The sequence below is a fragment of the Macaca nemestrina genome, chromosome 20 (assembly GCF_043159975.1).
Source record: "Macaca nemestrina isolate mMacNem1 chromosome 20, mMacNem.hap1, whole genome shotgun sequence".
NCBI classification, from domain to species: Eukaryota; Metazoa; Chordata; class Mammalia; order Primates; family Cercopithecidae; genus Macaca; species Macaca nemestrina.
Window position 1 is genome coordinate 53933411 of NC_092144.1, and position 11191 is coordinate 53944601.

Sequence of the window (11191 nt, forward strand, 5' to 3'; positions counted from 1 at the left end):
GGGAAGAAGAAAGAAAGGAAGGAAGGAGGGAGGGAGGGAAGAAGAAAGGAAGGAAGGAAGGGAAGGAGGGAAAGAAAAAGGAAGGAAGAAAGGAAAGGAAGGAAGGAAGGAAACAAAGAGAAAGAAAGAAAAAGAAAGAAAGAAAGATGGAGGGAGAAGGAAGGGAGGGAGGCAGGAGAAAGAAAGAAGTTAATGTTATACAAATGGAGGTAGAGTAGAGGCTATCCAGAGGTCAGTAATTCAGCGATTCAAAGGAAACATTGAGAAACTATCTTTCTCCTCTGCCGTCCTCTGCATGTTTCCATGATGATGGCCATAGCTGCAGCATCATGGCCTCGTACAACCATATCCAAAGCCAGAAGGGGGGACCTCTCATCCTTGTCTTTCCAGAAGCCCCATCCCCTAGCAGACTTCCCCTCATACCTCGTTGGCCAATATTGAGCCAGCCAATCCCTGGCAAGATGATAGACTTATCCTGATTGACTTCACCTAATCAAGATTCAGTCCCTGGGGTTGAGAAATGTTCCAGTCTCTCCTATGGATCATGGCTGCCCCAGAGTCTGGATAAATACAGGGTTTGAGAAGGGGGAAATGAAAAAAATATGGGGTTTGAAAAGGGGGACATGGTGAAAATATGGGGTTTGAAAAAGGGGAAAAGAAAAAGAAGAAATGGATCAATAAGGATCAGTCAGAAAGACAAGTTACCCTAGGCATTTCAACAGAAGGAATTTAATGCAGGGAGTTGGGAGGGGTTGGGAGAGCAAAAGGGAGAAGCAGGGGAGCTGGAGAGTAGAGAGGAAGAAATTGAGGGTTCAGTTACTGTGGCCGTATGACATATTTCCCCCCAAAACTTGGTGGCATAAAACAATTCAGGACTGTGAATCAGGATTTGGGGGTGGGGTGTGATGGTTAATACTGAGTGTCAATTTGATTGGATTGAAGGATGCAAAGTATTGATCCTGGGTGTGTTTGTGAGGGTATTGCCAAAGGAGATTAACATTAGCTTCTAATTTAAGATTACCAATTTCAGTCGGGCACAGTGGCTTATGCCTGTAATCCCAGCACTTTGGGAGGCTGAGGCGGGGTTATCACCTGAGGTTGGGAGTTCAAGACCAGCCTGACCAACATGGAGAAACCCCATCTCTACTAAAAATACAAAATTAGCCGGGTGTGATGGCGCATGCCTGCAATCCCAGCTATTTGGGAGGCTGAGGCAGGAGAACTGCTTGAACCTGGGAGGTGAAGTTTGTGGTGAGCCGAGATTGCACCATTGCACTCTACCCTGGACAACAAGAGTGAAACTCCGTCTCAAAAACAAAAAAACAAGATTGCCGATTACCAATTTCACTTTGAGTTCGTCAACAGGGAGATCATCTTGGTGGGCTTAATCTACTCACACAAGCCCTTTAAAAGTAGAATGTTTTCTCTTGCTGGTAGCAGAAGGGGAAGTTAGATTTGAAGCATGAAAAGGGTTTGATGCGGCATTGCGGGCTTGAACATTGAAGGAATCAGGTGGAAAAGACCCAAGAGTAGCCTCTAGGGGCCAAGAGTGACCTGAGACAAGAGCCAGCAAGAAAGTGGGGGCCTCAGTTCTATAACTGCAAGTAACTGATTCTGCTGAACACCTGCATGAGCTGTTTTTCGGTTTATTTATTTATTATTTATTTATTTTGAGACAGAGTCTCGCTCTGTTGCCCAGGCTGGAGTGCAGTGGCACGATCTTGGCTCACTACAACGTCCACCTCCCAGGTTCAAGGGATTGTCCTGCCTCAGCCCCTGACCCCCAGCCCGGTGGCATGTGCCACCATGCCCGGCTAATTTTTGTATTTTTAGGAGACGGGGTTTCACCAGGTTGGCCAGGCTGGTCTCGAACTCCAGACCTCAGGTGATCCACCTACCTCACCCTCCCAAAGTGTTAGGATTACAGGCGTGAGCCACCGTGGCCCGCCATTTTATTTTATTTTATTTTATTTTATTTTATTTTATTGAGAGACGGAGTCTTGTTCTGTGGCCCAGGCTGGAGTACAGTGGCGCGATCTCAGTTCACTGCAACCTCCGATTCCCAGGTTCAAGGGATTTTCCTGCCTCAGCTTCCCAAGTAGCTGGGACTAGAGGCATGTTCCACCACAACCAGCTAATTTTTGTCTTTTTTAGTAGAGACAGGGTTTCACTTTATGTTGGCCAGGCTGGTCTCGAACTCCTGACCTCAGGTGATCTGCCCGTCTCAGCCTCCCAAAGTGCTGGGATTACAGGTGTGAGCCACCACACCCGGCCTACCTTAATCATTTCTAAGTATGCAATTCAGTAATGTTAAGTATATTCACATTATCATGGAATCAATCTCCAGAACTTTTTCATTTTGCAAAACTGAAATTCTATACTCATTAAACAACTCCTCCTTTCCCTCTTCCCAGTCCCTGGCCACCACCATTCTATTTCCTATTTCTATGAATTTGACTACTTTAGATACTGCTCATAAGTGAAATCACACAATATTTGTCTTTTTGGGACTGGCTTATTTCACATAGCGTAATGTCCTCAAGGTTCATCCATGTTACAGCGTGTGTCAGAAATTCCTTCCTTTTTAAGGTTGAATAATATTCCATTGTATGGATAGATCCAAATGTTGATCTATTCATTGGTTGATGGACACTTGGGTTACTTTTGCCTCTTGGCTATTATGATGCACATGCTGAATGATGCTGCAATGATCATAAGCATGGTTATACAACTCTCTCTTCAAGACCATGCTTTCAATTATTTTGGATATATACCCTGTAGAACTGGTGGATGATGTGGTTATTCTTTTTTTTTTTTTTTTTTGAGATAGATTCTTGCTGTGTTGCCCACCAGGCTGGAATGCAGTGGCGCAATCTCAACTCACTGCAACCTCTGCCTCCCAGATTCAAGCAATTCTTCTGCCTCAGCCTCCTGAGTAGCTGGGAGCCACACCACCTGGCTAATTTTTGTATTTTCAGTAGAGACGGGGTTTTACCATGTTGACCAGGCTGGTCTTGAACTCCTGACCTCGTGATCCACCCTCCTTGGCCTCCCAAAGTGCTGGGATTACAGGCATGAGCCACCATGCCTGGCCTGATGTGGTAATTCTATGTTTAATTTTTTTGGGGATCACCATAGTATTTTCCATAGTAGTTACATAATTTTGCATTGCCACCACCACTTGTTATTTTCTGGTTTCTGTGTGTGTGTGTGTATATATGTGTGTGTTTTAATTTTTTACATTTTTTTAGAGACAAGGTCTCACTCTGTCACCCAGGCTAGAGTACAGTGGTGCAATCAGTTCACTGCAGCTTTGAACGTCTGGGATCAAGTGATCCTCCCGAGTAGCTGGGGCTATAGACATGTGCCACTATATCCAGATAATTTTTTTTTTTTTTTTTTTTTTTGTAGAGACAGGGTCTTGCTCTGTTGCCCAAGCTGGTCTCAAACTCCTGGGATCTCGCAATCCTCCTACCTCAACCTTCCAAAGTGCTGGGATTTTGAGTGAGTCATCACGCCCTGCTTGTTTTTGTTTTTTACAGTAGCCTTCCTAACGGGTTTGTACACATGGGTGCTATTTTAAGCCCCTAGGCTTGTGGTAATTCATTACTCGGCACTAGGTACCCTTGGGTGAGAATGTCAAGAGAGGGAAGCCATGTTGCCATTCTGATGTACCCTCGGAGATCATACAGCATCACTCTTGCCATATTCTGTTCATCCAAGTTCAAGGGAAGGGGCAAAAGAATAACAGCGTTCTGAAAAAGGATGTAGGGCCTGAAATATTGCTGTGGTCATTTTTGTAATACCACATGTTGGTGGGTTAGGGCTTCAACATATGAATTTCAGGAGACACAAATATTCCATCCATATCACTATTGAAAGTAGGTGGGAATTGAACAATGAGAACACGTGGACACAGGGTGGGGAACATCACACACTGGGGCCTGTTGTGGGGTTGGGGGAAGGGGGAGGGATAGCATTGGGAGCTATACCTAATGTAAATGATGAGTTAACAGGTGCAGCACACCGACATGGCACATGTATACATACGTAACAAACCTGCACGTTGTACACATGTACCCTAGAACTTAAAGTATAATAATTTAAAAAAAAAAAAAAAAGGAAAAAGGGAAGGAGGTATCATTTCTGGCTAGAACTGTGTGGATGTTTCACGTAATTTATTGCATTTGATGCCCTATGATGTAGGCATTATAAGCCCTTATTTTGCAGATGAGGGATGGAGACTTCTGAGCGTTCATCTCAAAGTCTAACAGCAAGTAGCTGGACTCAGCTATGACTGCTGATTCACGATTCATGTGGATCAAAAGGTCAACAGGTCCCATGTTGGAAGAAAGGACAGGAATGTCCTTGCAGAGACTCTGAACTGTGGGCGGATGTAACCTGAGTCATTTCCAGCAGATTTCAGAGCTTGAGTGGTTTGTCAGCCGGGTATGGGGGCTCATGCATGTAATCCCAGCACTTTGGGAGGCCAAGGTGGGTAGATTGCTTGAGCGTAGGAGTTCAAAACCAGCCTGGGCAACATGGCAAGACCCTGTCTCTACAAGAAATTAAAAAAATTAGCCAGGCATGGTGGCACACACCTGTGGTCCCAGCTACTTGGGAGTCTGAGGCAAGAGGATCGCTTAAGCTTGGGAGTTCTGCAATGAGCTATGATTGTGCTATTGCACCCCAGCCTGGGCAACAGAGCAACACCCTGTCTCAAAAAATAAATAAATAAATAAAGTGATTTGCCCTGTCACTGCTCTCTCTGCCATATGGACCACAAGGTTCCCGATAGAGTCCACCTGCCGGCTTCTGGAGTGAAGCTGACATTGAACAGAGCCACAGTGGACTCCAGCAGAGATGTGATAGGAGCGAGCAACCTGCTGTTGTAAGTCACCAAGACACTGGGGCTGTTTGTTACTGTAGCATCACCTGGCCTATCCTGACTAGTCCAGAAGTCTCAGAGGGGATTGATGACAGAGGTGAGGGTAGAACCAAATACGTCAAATTGCTGCCCCAGATGGGTTGGTGAAGATCTTTGGACTCTTCATGTACCCTATAAATATACATACCTAATATGTACCCATAAAAATTAAAATTAAAAAAACTGAAAAAAATAAAAGATCTTTGGACTCAAACAGACCTGGTGGGTTTGTGGTGTGGATTCACAATTTATCTTCAGTGTAGTCTTGGACAAGTTTCATAACCTCTCTAAGCCTTGTGTTCCCATATTGTAAGCTGCTATTGTAACGTATGTTAAGCACAAAGCTTGGCCCACACTAAGCTTTCAACCAATTGAAACAGTCATGTCTTCGGGTTGTTAATCATGAGGACTGTGCTATTATTTATCCACATTGTATAGAGGAGGAAACTGAGGCTGAAGGAGGCTAATAGGCTGCTAGTATGTAGAACATTGGGATGGAACACACATCTATCTGACACTAGAAGATAAAATTTCCCCCCCTTAAATGTTAACAAAACGTCCAAATATATACAAAAGTAGAGAAAATAATATAATATCTATGATAGACTGATACCCCAATCTATGATGGAATCAGAAAGTGACTGAGCCCAGAGCCCATGGCAGAGTGCTCAGGAAAATGTTTGCAGACAGAAATAGTCATTAAATGACCCTTCAGGTCTCAATCTCCCAGTGTCCAAAATTATCCACATTTTGCCAAATTATCTCTTCCTTCCTGTCTTCCCTGCCTCCTCCTTTCCTATACCTTCCCCTCTTCCTCCCTCCTCTCTTCTCTCCTTTTGCTTTTTTTTTTTTTTTTTTTTGAGATGGGGTCTCGCTCCGTTGCCCAGGTTGGAGTGCAGTAGCGTGATCTTGGCTCACTGCAACCTCTGCCACCCAGGTTACAGCGATTCTCATGCCTCAGCTTCCTGAGTAGCTGGGATTACAGGCACACATCACCGTGCCCAGCTAATTTTTGTATTTTTAGTAGAGACAGAGTTTCACCATGTTGACCAGGCTGATCTCGAATTCCTGACCTTAAGTGACGCGCCCGCCCTGGCCTCCCAAAGTGCTGGGATTACAGTGTGAGCCACTGCTCCTGGCCTTTCCTTTGCTTTTACCCTCCCTCCTTTGCTCTTTCTCTCTCCCTCCTTCCTTTCTTCCTTCTTTCCTCCTCTTTCTCTTTCTCCCTCCTCTCCTCCATACTTCTTTCTTCCTTTCTCCTTTCTTTCCTTCCTGTATTCCCTCCCTCTTCCCTTCCTTCCTTTTTGTGCTGAGACATTTAAAGCAAATCCCAGTCATCATATTCCACCCATAAATACTTCCATGTGTATCAAAGCCCATGCTTTCAACTCTTGTAGGACAGATGCATCCTTTCTGGGAGGGAGGATGGAATAAAATAAAGCATATTGAGAGCTTAGCATAACCTGCACCCATCCCTCCCTGTTTGCAGAAGGCCTAGAATATCCTAATCTTTCAGGGGAGATCTCCCCTCACCCATGGATCTGTGACATTCTTCTAAATCCTTCATGGAAAAGCTCATATCAAAAGTGACAGGTTCACCTGTCTCTACAAAAAAAATTTAAAATTAGCCTGGGTGTGGGGGCATGCACCAGTGGTTCCAGGTACTCAGGAGGCTGAGGTGGGAGGATCACTTGAGCCTGGGAGGCTGAGAAAAAAGTGACTGGTTCAATATGGATACAAGAGACACATCCACAGAGCTCAGCATAGTGGTTCAGAGGATACTCAGGTTCCAGTCTGTCTGGGTTTGAAAGCCAACTTTGCCAGTTACTAGTTTTTTTGTTTGTTTGTTTGTTTGTTTGTTTTTTAACCTTTGGAAACAGAGTCTCACTCTGTCGCCCAGGCTGGAGTGAAGTGGCGCGAACTCAACTCACTGCAGCCTCTGCCTTCCAGGTTCAAGCGATTCTCCTCCCTCAGCCTCCCCAATAGCGGGGATTACAGGTACACCACCATACCCAGCTAATTTTTGTATATTTAGTAGAGATGGAGTTTTGCCATGTTGCCCAGGTTGGTCTCTAACTCCTGAGCTCTGGCAATCCGCCTGCCTCGGCCTCCCAAAATGCTGGGATTATCACCGTTTTGTGAGCCACTGAGCCCAGTCACTAGTTCAGTTACTAGTGGCCTCAGGTGCGTATCTTGACCTCAGCTTTCCCATTTGTGAAATGGGACAATAATGGGTCCTACTCATAGAGGAGACATGTGGTTGAGGGAGTCCACACGTGCACAGAACTCGGAACAGCGCCTGGAATTCAGAGTTCAACGCAGGTAAACGGTGGCCCTTACTGTCATTATTGGGGAAGGGAGTGCCCTTTGGGTCATGGGTGCCGTTTCTGTCTGTTACCCAATATGGCCTCCCGTTGTGAAGGTTGCCCGCCCCAAGGTATGGGTGTGAAGGAACCTGGGGGTGGTGAGGAAGGAAGGCAACATCTCTGCCAGACTGGAGTCTCTGGGGGATGAGTCCCGGATATGACCCATCCTGGCTGAGTCCAGAGTCCATGGCAGGTGGTCAGGAAATGTTTGTGGAAAACAGTCATTTAATGGTCCTGGAATCTGCAAGGGTAAAAGGGACTTGGGGGATAGGGTGGGGCTAACCTGGGTGAAGAATTTGATGTTATTGTACATTGCTAATTTTCCATAGGGGCATACATGTAGGCATATTATTCAAGTTTTAAAATTTTATTATAAATTATTTAAAACAAATAAAGAATAAGTGGAGTCTCCTGGCACTCAGTTGAAAGACAAAAAACATCAAAACATTTGAAATACATGCCCAGAGGCCACAGCCTTCCCTGGCCACAGCTCCTTTCCTCTCTCCTCGCCTGAGATCACCTCTATCCTGCACATGATATCTCTAATTTTGTCACCTACAGGCATGCTTTTAATTTTTTTTTTTTCCCAGACAAAGTCTTACTCTGTTGCCCAGGTTGGAGGGCAATGGTGCTATCAATAGCTCACTGCAGCCTCAACCTCCTGGGCTCAAGTGATCCTCCTGCCTCAGCTTCCTGAGTAGCTGGGACCACAGACATGCGCCACCATGCCCAGTCCGTCCTTCCTTCCTTCTTCCTTTCCTTCTCCTTTCCCTTCCTTCCTCTCCCCTCCTTTCCCCTCCCCTGCCCTCCCCTTTCCTTCCTTCCTTCGTTCCTTCGTTCCTTCCTTCCTTCCTTCCTTCCTTCCTTCCTTCCTTCCTTCCTTCCTTCCTTTCTCTCTCTCTCTCTCTCCCTCCCTCCCTTCCTTCTTCCTTTTTTTTTGAAGGGGGAGTCTCGCTCTGTTGCCCCGGCTGGAGTGCAGTGGCACAATCTCAGCTCACTGCAACCTCCGCCTCTCAGGTTCAAGTGATTCTCTCAGCCTCCCAAGTAGCTGGGACTACAGGTGCATGCCACTGCGTCTGGCTAATTTTCTTTTGTATTTTTAGTAGAGATAGGGTTTCACCATGTTGATCAGCTGGTCTCGAACTCCTGACCTCAGGTGATCCACCTGCCTCGGCCTCCCGAAGTGCTGGGATTACAGGCGTGAGCCACCGCACCTGGTTCCTTCCTTCTTTCTTTCTTTCTTTCCTTCCTTCCTTCCTTCCTTCTTTCCTTCCTTCCTCACTCCCTTCCTCCCTCCCTCCCTCCCTCTTTCTGGTCTCCCTATGTTGCCCAGGCTGTTCTCAAACTCCCGAGCTCAAGCGATTTTCCTGCCTCCAACTCCCAAGGTGCTGGGATTACAATGATCAGTGTGAGCCACTATGACCAGCCACTTTTAATTTTTTAAGGGAAGTTTTTTCTTCTTTTCTGCTTGGTTCTCTCCTCACCTTTCTCTTCTCTCCCCCACAGACTCCTTCATAGGAATGCTCGTAGCTCACTGCAGCCTTGATCTCCTAGGCTCAACTGATTCTTCCACCTCAGCCTGCACGCAGCTGGGACCACGGGCATGCACCCCCATGCTATATGTATATGTTTCGTAGAGATGGGATCTCACTATGTTGCCCAGGCTGGTCTCGAACTCCTAAGCTCAAGCGATCTACCCACCCTGGCCTCCCAAAGTGCTGGGGTGACAGGCAAGAGCCACTATGCCTGGGCAACTCTCTGCATCTTGCTTTCCTCAACCCTCCGAGTCATTCGATTCACCCTTTCTAATGGCTGTGTGGTGTGGTTTCCATGGCCTATGGCATGGATGTACCAACATTTATTCAGCAGTCACTGTCCTATTGAGGGGAATTCACCTTGTTTTCTCTTTTGTCCCTCCCACTATGAGAGATGCAGCAGTAAACATCCTACTGACAAGACAGTTTATCATCTGTTATGTGTCTCTGTGTCTTAAATAATTTCTAATGAAATTTAAAAGCTTGGGGACGGGTGTGATGGCTCACACCTGTAATCTCAGCACTTTGGGAGGCCAAGGCGGGTGGATCATGAGGTCAGGAGTTCGAGACCAGCCTGACCAACATGGTGAAACGCTGTCTCTACTAAAAATACAAAAATTAGCTGGGCATGGTGGTGCACGCCTGTAATTCCAGCTACTAAGGAGGCTGAGGCAGGAGAATTGCTTGAACCCAGGAGGCGGAGGTTGCAGTGAGCTGAGAGCCGAGATTGCACTCCAGCCTGGGTGACAGAGCAAGACTGTCTCAAAAAAAAAAAAAAAAAAAAAAAAAAAAAATTGCACGCTGTATCCCTTTCATGCATTTTTTTAAAAAATTCAAAAATGTGTAATTAAATGAAATTGAAACTTACAGTTAAAAATTAGAAGTAAGAGGCCAGGTGCGGTGGGTCACACCTGTAATCCCAGCACTTTGGGAGGCCAAGGTGGGAGGATCATTTGAAGTCAGGAGTTCGAGACCAACCTGGTCAACATGGTGAAACCCTGTCTCTACTGAAAAATGGAAAAATTAGCCAGGTGTGGTGGCACTTGCCTGTAATCCTAGCTACTTGGGAGGCTGAGGCAGAATAATCGCTTGAACCCAGGAGGTATAGGTTGCAGTAAGCCAAAATCACGCCACTACACTCCAGCCTGGGCAACAGAGAGAGACTCTGTCTCAAGAAAAAAAAAAAAAAAAGTAAGAAACAGTGAAGTGAGCCGGGCACGGTGGCTCAAGCCTGTAATCCCAGCACTTTGGGAGGCTGAGACGGGCGGATCACAAGGTCAGGAGATCGAGACCATCCTGGCTAACACGGTGAAACCCCGTCTCTACTAAAAAATACAAAAAACTAGCCGGGCGAGGTGGCGGGCGCCTGTGGTCCCAGCTACTCCGGAGGCTGAGGCAGGAGAATGGCGTAAACCCGGGAGGCGGAGCTTGCAGTGAGCTGAGATCCGGCCACTGCACTCCAGCCTGGGCGACAGAGCCAGACTCAGTCTCAAAAAAAAAAAAAAAAAAAAAAAAAAAGAAACAGTGAAGTGGCCCTCACCTCCCCAGGTGTGCTCCACTCCCCAGGTGCCATTTCCATCCAGATGGGGCCCCCTAGACATCCTTTTTCCCCTGCAAACTCCAGGGAGTGGTCAATGAAATTCCTTCAGTCATGAAAAGGTCCATCGGATAGATCTTTAGGAGCAGGGATGCTCAATTGAAGGAAATGTGTGCATTTAATTCATTAATAAGTGTTGTCAGATTTGCCTCAAGTGTTTCATCTGGGGCCTTCCTGCATGGGGAACGCCTGTTTCTCTCTATCAGGCCGAATCCAACTTCCCAGCCATCCCTTCTGCCTCCTCCCACCCTCTCTCTTTGAACCTTCCAAGTGAACCTTCCAAGGCCACAACTTGGGGTTCTGACCAGTGTTGTGCTGAGCCACATGGGACCTGATACAAAAGGCACTATTTACTCATGCTCCTCTGTCATGGTTTCATGATTTCATGGTTTTTTTTTTTTCTTTTTTTTTTTGAGACAGGGTCTGGCTCTGTTGCCCAAGCTGGAGTGCAGTGGCTTGATCTCCGCTCAATGCAACCTCCGCCTCCTGGGCTCAAGCCATCCTCCTACCACAGCCTCCAAAGTAGCTGGGGCTATAGCGCCTGCCACCAAGCTCAGCTAATTTTTATAGAGACAGGGTTTTGTCACGTTGCCCAGGCTGGTCTCTAACTCCTGGGCTGAAGCAATCCACCCACCTCGGCCTACCAAAGTGCTGAGATTACAGGTGTGAGCCACTGCACCTGGCCCTCACGTATTTTTTTGTTTTTTGTTTTTTTGAGACAGAGTTTCTTTCTGTCACCGAGACTGGAGTGTAATGGTGTGATCTC